Here is an 11,238-nt window from a genome sequence, read left to right on the forward strand (position 1 = left end):
TAACCAGGTGCTGCTTAATTAGGACAATGACCAGTGCACAACGTATCCAATTACCCATCATAGTCCAGGGGCAGTGGTGCTGGAAAAGGAGAATTGCCCATCCTCCCCCTCATTCCCTCTCCTCCACATGCCTACAAAACCCTCATTTGTCTTCTCCCAGAACCCATCTTTTCCCCAAACTAAGTGGGAATACAGCTAATGAAGGGCAATGTGGAGGGCTGGGGAACAATGACAGTTTTCTCTGGACTGAGAAGGAAAGAGAACATGCCCTTCCTTAGGTATCAGCACCAGGAGCAAAACTCTAGCTGTCCTACACAAGTCACAGCTCTGGGCATTCATCCGTTTTGGATTTTGTGTTTTTGGAAAAATTTTTTCTATCCTTCTTGCCTTCACAGTTCAATAAGAACCAAAGCGAAGTAAAGCAGTGAAACAATTATACAAACAAACCAACTCACCACCAGTAACAAACTGCTCCACAGCCCCCAAACACTCCCTTGATTTATCCCCACAATGCCTTAGCTCTGTCCTATTGACCAGCGCACACCTCATTGTTATGGTCAAGTAGATGAACTTAAGAACTTGTTAGATAGCCATTAATCTTGGGTGTCTGAGATCATTGGGATGAAAGTTAAAAACTAAAAGATCCATTGTCCTCTCTTGAGACCCAACAGCAACCATATAAGATGAGGAGGATCTAGATGTCAGGCCACACATGTGACTTATGCTGCTTAAAATGAACAAGGCAGATGCCATATCCAAACCCCACCCTACACATTGTAAAAGTTGTTTGTTTTTTAAACTTAAGGATTTAGAGTTTCTTCTCCTTGGGCTTTTATTGGTTTTCATCATCATAGCTGACAATTACATAGTATTTAGGGTCTTCAAAGAGTTTTGTACATGTTACCATGGAAGTTTCTAACTTCAATTAATATAATCTCAGACTTCCAGGCACCTCAAGGAGTCAATCAATCAAAAATGCAAACTGAGTGTGAATAAGCCCTTAATCAATCAGAGAGGATTATAGGCTTTTGACTATTGGATGAAAAAATAGATTCCACACAGGAAACATCTTGTGATTGTTGGTGATGATCAAATCCTATCTTTTGGGCTTTGTATAAAAACAGCAAGCCAGTTGGAAGTCACATAGTCAAGCAAAGAATGAATCTAGTACTTAAAGGGTTCCAGTTCGGAGAATTCTATTTTGAGAATCAGAGCCCATACCCTGAGAGGGAATCACTCGTCACTCTCTTATCCTGCCCCCTCCCCTTGCCCTGAACTAAACAAGTCATCGGAGGGATTGAACCAGGAAAAGACAGTGCAAGCAGCAGGTATGAGAAAGACTGGGCTAGGAGGAGACATGACATCCAACCAGGAGCAATAGTTGTCTAGTAAAAGATAACTTAATGACCTTCCATGGTGGAAGGAAATTTGGCTGTGGACTCTACAAAGAAACTGAGCACAGAGCTAACCCAAGGAGAAGCTCACGATGATCCTACGAATGGAGAAAAAGAACTTTCAGTGACCAGGACTTGTGAACTACCCCTTGCCAAATGAGTTCTCTACAATGTGTGCCCATTCTCCCCATAGACCTTGTGTGGATCAGTAGGGGAGTCCTCAGGTTTTTGTGGGGCGATATTTTTGTAGCTACTGGCCTTGACATACCATTCAGTATGTTCCTTTGCTAGAAGCTAATTGTGACCACTGACTATCAATGGGAAACACACTGGTAGGAATTTCTGCTCAACAGCATTAGAATTCCAGGCCCAAGAGTGGTGACAGCCATCCTTTGAGAGACCCAGGGCTCCAGGGCAGGCAGGAGCTGTGGCCCATGGATACGCATTCACGTATGCACACGCGGAGCTCTTATTAGTCCCCAGCAGCTAGCATCTTTTCCTCTCTCCCTCCAAGGTTATCTTTTATTATATTGTCTACACTTTAGAGATATCTATATATTTGCATGCTGCCACAACTTTCGCCTTTGCACAGTACTTGATGCATCACAATCTCTTAATTAATGCTTATTGACAGACCCCATTTTAACCTGTGTAAATAGTCTATGGAGAAGCTGGGTTAAGCAGCATGGCTTCATACTCTGATGTGCAAATGCCAATCCATCTATACACCTACCAATCAAGAAGAAAGTACTAATCTGTATACCCAGAGGACAACCAGGACAGGGAAGGAACTTGAGTCCCTATCATACAAAGATCAGTGGGAGAAACTGAAGATGTTTAGCTTGGAGAAGTGAAGACTCAAGTGGAACATAATAACAATCTTTAAGGCCCGGGTTCAAATCCTGTTTCAGACACTTAATAGCTGTGTGATCCTGGACAAGTCACTTAACCACTCTATGACTGTTAACTCACATGTAAAATCAGGGCCCTGGAGGCAATGAGCTCTGAGTTGTCTTTCATCACTAAATCTATACTCCTATGAAAAATGAAAGAAGTAAGAGACTTTAAAATGAAATAGTTATTTGCTTCAATTAGCAAAAAGAGACTTTTTCTCCATTTGACCCCTCCATCACTGAAAAAAAGAAATATATATAATAAGTCTCCATAGTCAAACAAAATAAATTCCCACATTAACGAGGTCCAAAAAGTCTGTCTCATTCTGTACTCTGAGTCCATCATCTGTTGGTCAGCAGGCATTCAGCGTGCAGCAAATAGTCTTTTTTCTGCTTGGATCTAGAGAGGGGATGAGCAGAAACTTCAAGCAGACGTGTTTGGATCTTATGTCAAGAAAAACTTACTGATAAGAAATAGAATGGACTGACTGGGGGGGGAATGCTATCCCCTCCAGAATCTGATGCAGAGTTGGACTAGATGGCCACTCGAGGTCTCTTCCAGCTTGGCAGCCCTGTTTTATGACTTGGTAGGGATGGTGGGGGGGGGGGGGAGAAGCTTTTCTGACTTGGTAATATTCAAAGTTTCCAATTTCAGAATTCAGAGCTACACATGGAGCTGCTTCTCTTCCCATTTGAAAATTCAGAGGAAGAAGAAGGAGACCCAAGGTCAACTCCTCTCCAGGTCACAGTACTCAATGAACAACTTCTTCAGTTTTGTGCCAAACCTCTGACCCACAGGAAGTCTGCTGTGTTCATAATTCTATTGAAAAAATGGGGCTTTCTATGGGATCCTCTTTATAATGAATTCAAAGGCATGAATAAAACCCCTTAATTTTCAAGTATCTTTTTTAAATTAATTTTTGAGAGAAAATACCTTGTAAAGAAAGGTGTTTTCTTTTTTTAAGATTCAGCGCTTGCATAGAAGGATAGAGTTTCCACGGTCTGTCTTGTTAAAAAATCTTCTAGTACTCATCTGATGCGCACTTATTTATGGATTTTAGACTAAAAGCTCCCTTTTTGCCAGTTTTCTTCACAAGCACTTAGCTCAACATCCTCATTAGGTGGTTTTTCTCTTTTCTTTTTTTAAGGTCTAGTCATGCCCTTGGTACTCTCCTTTGTTCCATACTGCAAAAGGAATGGCTTTAAAGGATCTCTCTCCACTAGTTCCACCTTTTTTTTCCTTTGTAATTAGCCTTATTTGAGGACTAGAAAGGCAGAAGACCAGAAAGAAATACAAAAACTGTTGAACAAAGGATATGATGTTCTTTACCCCAACCATGTAGTATAAATATCACGTGCAACCTGGGTCAGAAAACTTGCATATCTGCTTTTGTGAGAAAGAAGGCATGGAGAGAATAAAGGAAAAGAAAGGGAAAGGGAAAGGGAAATGGGAGGAAAAGAAAGGCAAAGGAAAAGAAGGGAAGGGAAAGGAAGGGAAGGGAAGGGAAGGGAAGGGAAGGGAAAGGATAAAAGGAAAGGGAAATAGTAGCTGTACTGAAATAAATTGGAAGAATATATGTCACACTGAAAGAAAAATGCAAAGTACTTTTATTTAAAATTAATTTCACTTTGTAACAAAAAAAACATTTTGATAATGTTTATCTGAAAACAGAACTTCTCCCCCATAGATCACAAAGTGCAATACATATTTGCTTTAAGATAATCCCTTTGAAAAAAGAAAGAAAAAGATATTAATTTTCTTGTCTGGGGAATGGCCAGCATAGCACATCTGCTATAACTGTGCATCATGTATTACCCTTTAGACCATAAATAATCACCTAAAATTTTGAGGAAAATTATAATGTATTCAATAGATGCATGGGTTTCAACAGAGACAAGCCTTGAGGAAAACCTGTCACCTACCTTCAAACAACAACAATGATTTTATACAGGTGAAATAAGAATCAAAATGATCACCAATCAATCATCCAGCAAACATCCACTAAGCATGGGAGAAACAGTTACTCCTCGCCCCAAAAAATCACTGCTCTCAGTAAGCTTCCATTTATTATGGGATACAACAAACCTCTGTATAAGGATATACAGAGCAAAAAACAACCAACCAACAAAAAATAGGGATAGGAATTGGACCAGTGATTTCACTGCAATAGGGAACTCCCAGATAAGGAAACTTTCTCCCAATGCAGGTCAGCACCTTTTCTATAATTCAGAGAGTAAAGAATTGTCTAGAGCCCTGAGGTTAAGTGACTGTCCAGAGGCCACAAAAAAAAGCATCTGTTCAAGATGGGACTGCCTTGAGCCAGTTCCTTTCATCCAGAAGGCCAACTCATTATCCATTCTGCAACAGTTGTGTCTCTAAATAAAGAGAATAAATACAAATAAATATGTAATAAAAATATAAAGCTTTGCACTGCCTTCTTTTCCCAATCCACATGCTTACTAACAAGAAGTCTCCTAAAACAAGTAAGGCTCCATTTCCCCCTTGGGATCCTAGGCACACCACTGAAGGATTCAGGGCATCTTCTTCAATGCTATCTGCTCAAGTTTCTATTCTGGGGTGTTCTCCCCAAAGCTGATAAAAGGACCTATTACTGCTTTTGAGTGGAAAGAGAAATGCCTTGTTGAAAGGCCTGGGCTGAATCCTTGCCTTGCCACTAATGAGTCATGTGACTCTGGCCAAGTCATTTATTCTCTCTGGGTTTCTAAACATCTTGAAGTCTTGTTATTGAAAGATAACATGGTATCCTGGAAATCATTCTGGCCTCAAGGGAAATCCTGGTTCAAATATTGCTTCTAACACTCAGTAGCTGTGTAACCATGGACAAGTTCCTTAACTCTCTGAGCCTCAGTTTCTATGTTCATGAAGACTGGGATAATGATACTTGTATTCCCTACTTCTCAGGTTGTTCTGAGATACATTAAGATAGTGTAGGCAAAGTGATTCTTAAATCCTAAAGTTCTCAACTATTATTATCAATCAGTTCACAAGGATTTATTAAGTCCCTACTATAAGCCTTTATATACCCAACAAAATAAAACAGTCCCCATCCCCAAGGGGCTTACATTCTACCTGGGGCTTCAGAGGAGTTTAGATCATAATGGATGATATCAAAAGGTTTTTAGATATAAAGGGAAACCTTATAAAACCTAAAAATAACTTTATTGTAGTAAATTGTTCTTATTATAATAAGCCAAATATAAGTGCTTATAAAAAGGTGTCACCAAATAGACCCATACCCTCAAACTCTTTTGTGGCTAACTAGGACACACATAATAAGATTGGGGGCTGGGGTTAGAAGTGTAGTTTGTGGCTATGGATTCCAGATCTCTGTTGAAATTAAGTGGACCACAAAGGGTTTGAACCTATATGACCTCATTAAAATTATGCTCTAGCCTAGTGGTACACACTTATGTGGGTCTAGACCCACATTTGACATATCACCTTTAACCAAAGGAGACACCTGGCTGCTGAGTGCCTGGGCTGAGCTAGTAGAAGATTTTAATACTGAAAGAGGTCATAAAGAACTATGAGTCTCATCTACCCCTGAGTGCTGCTGCCCAAAGCGCTTCAGTAGTAAACAGGAAAGCAAACAAACTTTCATTTAAAGTGAGGAGCACATAGAAAATAACAACCTGGGTCAGAAGAGATTGTTTCTTTTCTTTCATTGTACATTAGCGAATAAGTGCATAGACAGTTTTAAGTAAGCATTGGTAATAATAGGAGTTTAGATTAGAGTTAAGAAAGGATAATTTTAATATTTTAGAGCTATACTTTTAACCTGAAATTGGACCCTGACTAATGGCATCAAATGAGGAAGAGACTGGTCTTCTGGAAAGCTATAAAGCACATGTGTGTGCAAGGTGTGACTACAAAGTAAGAGAAGAAATCCATGACACAGGCAGGAAAACAAGTCCCTGATTTTATAGTCTTGCTTTCGTGAGTGTGTGAATCTTTAAAAAAAATGTTTTTCCACACTTCAGGAGAGTCCTAGAGGGTCTTCAAGCAGGGGCTGAGTGACCCCTTCCTTGCTGGGTATGTTATAGGGGCCATTCTTTTGGTCTCTGGGCTGGATAAGATGGCCAATAAATGTCTTCTAACTCCCAAATTCTGTGATTCTATGTTACTACAATTCCCAATCCAAACTCTCCTCTGAGCTTAATTTGAATTAGGCTGAGCAGACAATCAATCAATTAATAAATATTTATTAAGCACCTACTTCATGCTAGATAATCTGGCTAGGTAGATCAAAGGCTGAATTTAAAGACAGAAAGACCAAGATTCAAGTCTTGCCTCTGATACATACTGATATGTAACCATGAGAAAGTCGGTAACTTCTCAGTGTCCCAGGGAACTTTATAAAACATAATTGACCAAGGAGTTACTGCTCTGAATCAGTGGAGGAAGTTTCTATACAGGAATTCCCCACCCAGAAATCACATGTCTAGCTCTCCCTCCCCCATTTCACATATGTCCTTCCTTTGATATTTTGAATTACTGAAGGAATGCCATACATTTTAGCAGCAATATACCTATTGCTGTCTTTGAGATACACAATTTAGAAATGGAAATGAATGACAAGAACCAAAGCCAATCACAGATCTCCTCTGATCTGTCCGCCTTCTCCATACAGTCTGGCTGCAGACCTGCATCCTCCCCCCCCCAGCTCCCCTGAAGTTATATTTAGCTCATCATTGTTTGCTTTCCCATCTGTCACAGAATTATTCATGGTTGGGTTTCCTATAAAGATTCTCCTTTGTGAATTTGCTAGCACCCTACCTTTGTCAATCTTGGATATTCAAAACAAAGTTTTCATTGAGAATATGAAAATAAAATGACACCCAGGATGATGCCACATTGATTTTCAGAGGCCCTACTCTTTGGAGAAGGGTTAGGAGACTGGAAAAGCTACAGATGAGTCTAGAGATGAGGCTTTACTTACTCTGTATATATCATATATATACATATATACACACACATACATGCTTAGATGTACACACTGTTGTCTACCCCAAACATGTTCCTCGATGGCAGAGACTGTTTTGTTGTTGTCTTTGTATGACCAGTCACTAGTACAGTGCCTGGTATATAGTAGGTATTCAATAAGTGTTGATTAATGGATTGTTACTGACCTAAATGAAAATAGCTTTAACCAATCACTCTAATTTATGGGGATATTCTGAAAGGAACCATGATTTCATTCATGTCTCCTCTTTCTCACAATACTGATCAAAGCCTACCAATCAAAAACCCTAACCCTCTCAAGCCATGTAATTATTGTCCATACCCTACCATTAGTCTTCTACATGGATTTACCCAAATGTACCAAAGGTGCACAGCAGTCTAATGATCACTGGTGACAGGAGAAAAAGGATGCAAAACTGTAATATCTTTTAGCATCATCTTCTCTGGTACATATCCAAGGAGATCTTGTATATAAATCTATGTGTGGGGAAAGGTTGTTGATCAGGAATTCATTTGAGGCCCCCCAACCCACTTGATAAAATTATAAGCTATAAGAGGCAGGTAATGGAGAGAGAGGGGGTGTGAAGATGTTTCCCCTTTCAGATTGGAGTGGTTGCATTTACAGCTTGTAAAGGGCATGAAACCTTGAGTGCCTCACACCCTGAATGACCTATTCACAACTTATAAATGGAACAAAAATGGGAGTGGTCCATTCACCCCTTATAAAGGGTTCATCCCTTTCATACTTTAGGGGGATCAGTGAAAAGAAAGTGTATATGTTTTGCCTCCTTTAGGAAATGTGAATGTTTCTCAATCAACCTGGCTAACCATTGGTTGGCTGAAGAGTCAGATGTATACCTGGTGACCTCAAGAGGCATGCGTGAGATCTGAGCAGGTAATTTTCTCTATCAGTTAAGAACAGGGGTAGGGAAACTGTGGCCCTCTATGTCCTTTTAATAAGAGGATTTGTTCTGTGAGGTTTGGATTCAGTCAAAGGGCTGTGCCTGAGCACCTAGAGGGTCACAAGTGGCTTCAAGGCCACAGGCTCCCCATGCATGGGAAGGAAAGCCAACTATGGAAAAAGATCTCAACTCTTATGATGAATTTGTTCTAAGTACCTCTGTTCCAGAATAAGAGAGGAGGAGAGGGGGGAATTTATTTACCTCCCCATAAGCGGCAACAGCTTCTTTCACTGGAACAACTCACACAGTATCTGACACCATGCTTGGCAGAGAATGGATCCAGGGAGCTAAGCTGAGTCACTACAGGAGCAGCATGCAGAGACCATGGAAAGGGTGGAGGAAGGAAGAAGCATTTATAAAAGGTGTATTATGTGTTAGGCACTGTGCTAAGTACTTTTACAAATATCTCATTTGTTCCCTCAGGAGGAGGTAGGGGCTATTATTATTCCCATTTTACAGTTAAGGAAACTGAGGCAGACAGACATTAAGTGACTTGCTCAGGGCCATACAATTAGTAAGTGTCTGAGGGCAGATTTGAACTCAGGTCTTCTTGACTACAGACTCCAGTGCTGAATCCACTATACCACAGTATAGTATATGGTAGGGCCATACACTCGAGAGGTGTGAGATACTTTGGCAACATAGGTTCTCTTACAGGGATCTCTACTTTTCAGTTCCTTATGCCCAGTGCCTAATCCCATAAGTGACTTATCCTTCATCACAACCCATGTGTGTCAGACAGGGTAGTGGATCCCAGGCTTTCCTGATGTTGAGGCCAGCTCTGTATGAAACCTTAAAAACCTAAATGAAGCCTAAAACTCTTTGCAGACCTTAAGACACGATGTAAATACCAGCTTAATAAACTACAATAACAAATTGCAACTAGAATTTCCCTACTTGGAGCAATTCTAATCTTCCCAAAGGCTAGGGTTATGTCTTATGTAAGCTTTGAGTCTCTCTCAATGCCTAGAAGATAGATCAGCATAGCAGAAACATCTGATTCACTCCATTGTAGCAGCAATCACACTGGCATACCCAGGATGGCTGCTAGCACAGGTTCTTAGATCTGCTTTACTAGGAAAGATAGCTGTTCAAGGGGGAAACAATCTTTTTTAATTATATTCATTAGTTCAGGGGAAAAGTCAGCACCCTGAACTTCAGAGAAAATATAAACAGACAAAATATAAGCAGAGAAATAAAGACCAACAGACAGGGCTTCTAACTCTCTGAGAAATTAGCAGAGACCAACAGACAGATCCAACTGTCTGACCAAGGCAACACATACATAGTTACCAGAGAGAGAAGCACCAATATCTGGGTTTTTCAAAACCAGGGGGCTCCTTAACAGCTATCCAGAGTCTAATGTAGTCGAATCACAAGAACACTCTTCCAATGAGTGAGCCCTAAAACAAAATGCTAATCTCAGAGTATACATATATATATACTTTTTCAGGATCAGATGGCATCACAACCTTCATGACCTACTGTCTAATTACAAAGTAACAAAAGGTGTGGGTCTTCCTGAAAAGCAAGCCTCCCCTAATCAAGCTTCCCTTAATGGGCTTCTACATGATGCCTATTAATGGGCAGGGAAAATCATATATCCCATTAACATTACATCTGTATTTATTAAGTGCCTACTGTGTGCAAGGTCAGGTTCTTCAATGATTACGGAATTTATTTTGGAGGTTCTGCAACACACCAAAGGTTTATGCATTTAGCACAATGTCATCCAAAACCAGTAACATCTGGAAGGCTGTCCCCCTACTCCACTCCCACACACACCATTTATGAAGAATCCTTATTTTTGACTTAGAATCAATACTAATCTCCTCCTTGTCAGTAATGAGTATCTTTGGTGAGCATTCATGCCTTTGCTTTGTGTTGTTGTTCAGTTGTCTTTCAGTCCTGTCTGACCCTTTGTGACTCCATTTGGGGTTTTCTTGGCAGAGATACTGGAGTGGTTTGTCATTTCATTCTCCAACTCACTTTACAAATCAGGAAATTGAGGCAAACAAGATTAAGTGGCCTGTCCGTGGTCACCCAGCTAGTAAGTGTCTGAGATCCAATTTGAGCTTAGGAAGATGAGTCTTCCTGATTTCAGGTGCAGCACTCTGTGCACTATATCACTTAGCTGCCCCAGCACATAGACATGGGCCAGAACCCAAGCTTCTCATGTGGCAGGTGAGAATTCTACCACTGAATTACCCATGCAGGGTCTTGATATTAATAGTAAGGTCATGGAACCACTGTTATGTCTTTTGAGATATATAATCTTGATACATGTATAATGAGACACTTGGTTGGAGGAGAGCCTTGGCCTTGCAAATGAACAACGAGTTGGACCCAGAATTGAGTAGAAGAGCAATGTGGGAAAGGTGGGCTGCCTTTGGGAAACTGCACAGTGCTTTTAATGATACCAAGTTTCTCCTTGAAACAAAGGCCCCTCATTTTCAACAACAATTTTCCAGTGATGTTATGTGGCTAAGAGTCAGGTGATACTATAGTCGCTAAAGAATTAAACTGGGGAATCACTCAAATGGTGAAGGATAGACATGGTGGCCACAAGCAGGCTGCAGCATGCTGATACACTTCAGGAGAGCTCTGGCCCAGAAACACCACGATGACATGTGGGTCTGCTCCCTTGAAGTTCCCCAAGGGGCCCAAGAGGGTTTGAATCTACCAAGCCAATGAATCCCAGTGTCAGATCTCCACCATCTGGGGTGGGGTGGCTGATAAATCTGGACAGCATGAACCTCAGACGAGATGTTGCTGAGTGATGGTGGTAGACAGAGACTCTAGAAGAAACAACAGGGAACATGGGGTATTCAATAGGACACAGATTACCAGTTCTAGGTACATGCCACATGCAGAGTAGAAGGGAAGGAGAGTTCCCTGGCAGTGCCAGCCTCTTAGGAAGAAGAGGATCTCAAATGTGGTCCCTAGAGTTGGAAGGGTGAAAGTATGGAAAGGGATTAAAGTGACTAAAAGGGGAGGGGGAAAAA

The sequence above is a fragment of the Petaurus breviceps genome, unplaced genomic scaffold (genome assembly GCF_028583685.1).
Source record: "Petaurus breviceps papuanus isolate PSGF00001 unplaced genomic scaffold, PetGlider_PUasm1.0 185, whole genome shotgun sequence".
NCBI classification, from domain to species: Eukaryota; Metazoa; Chordata; class Mammalia; order Diprotodontia; family Petauridae; genus Petaurus; species Petaurus breviceps.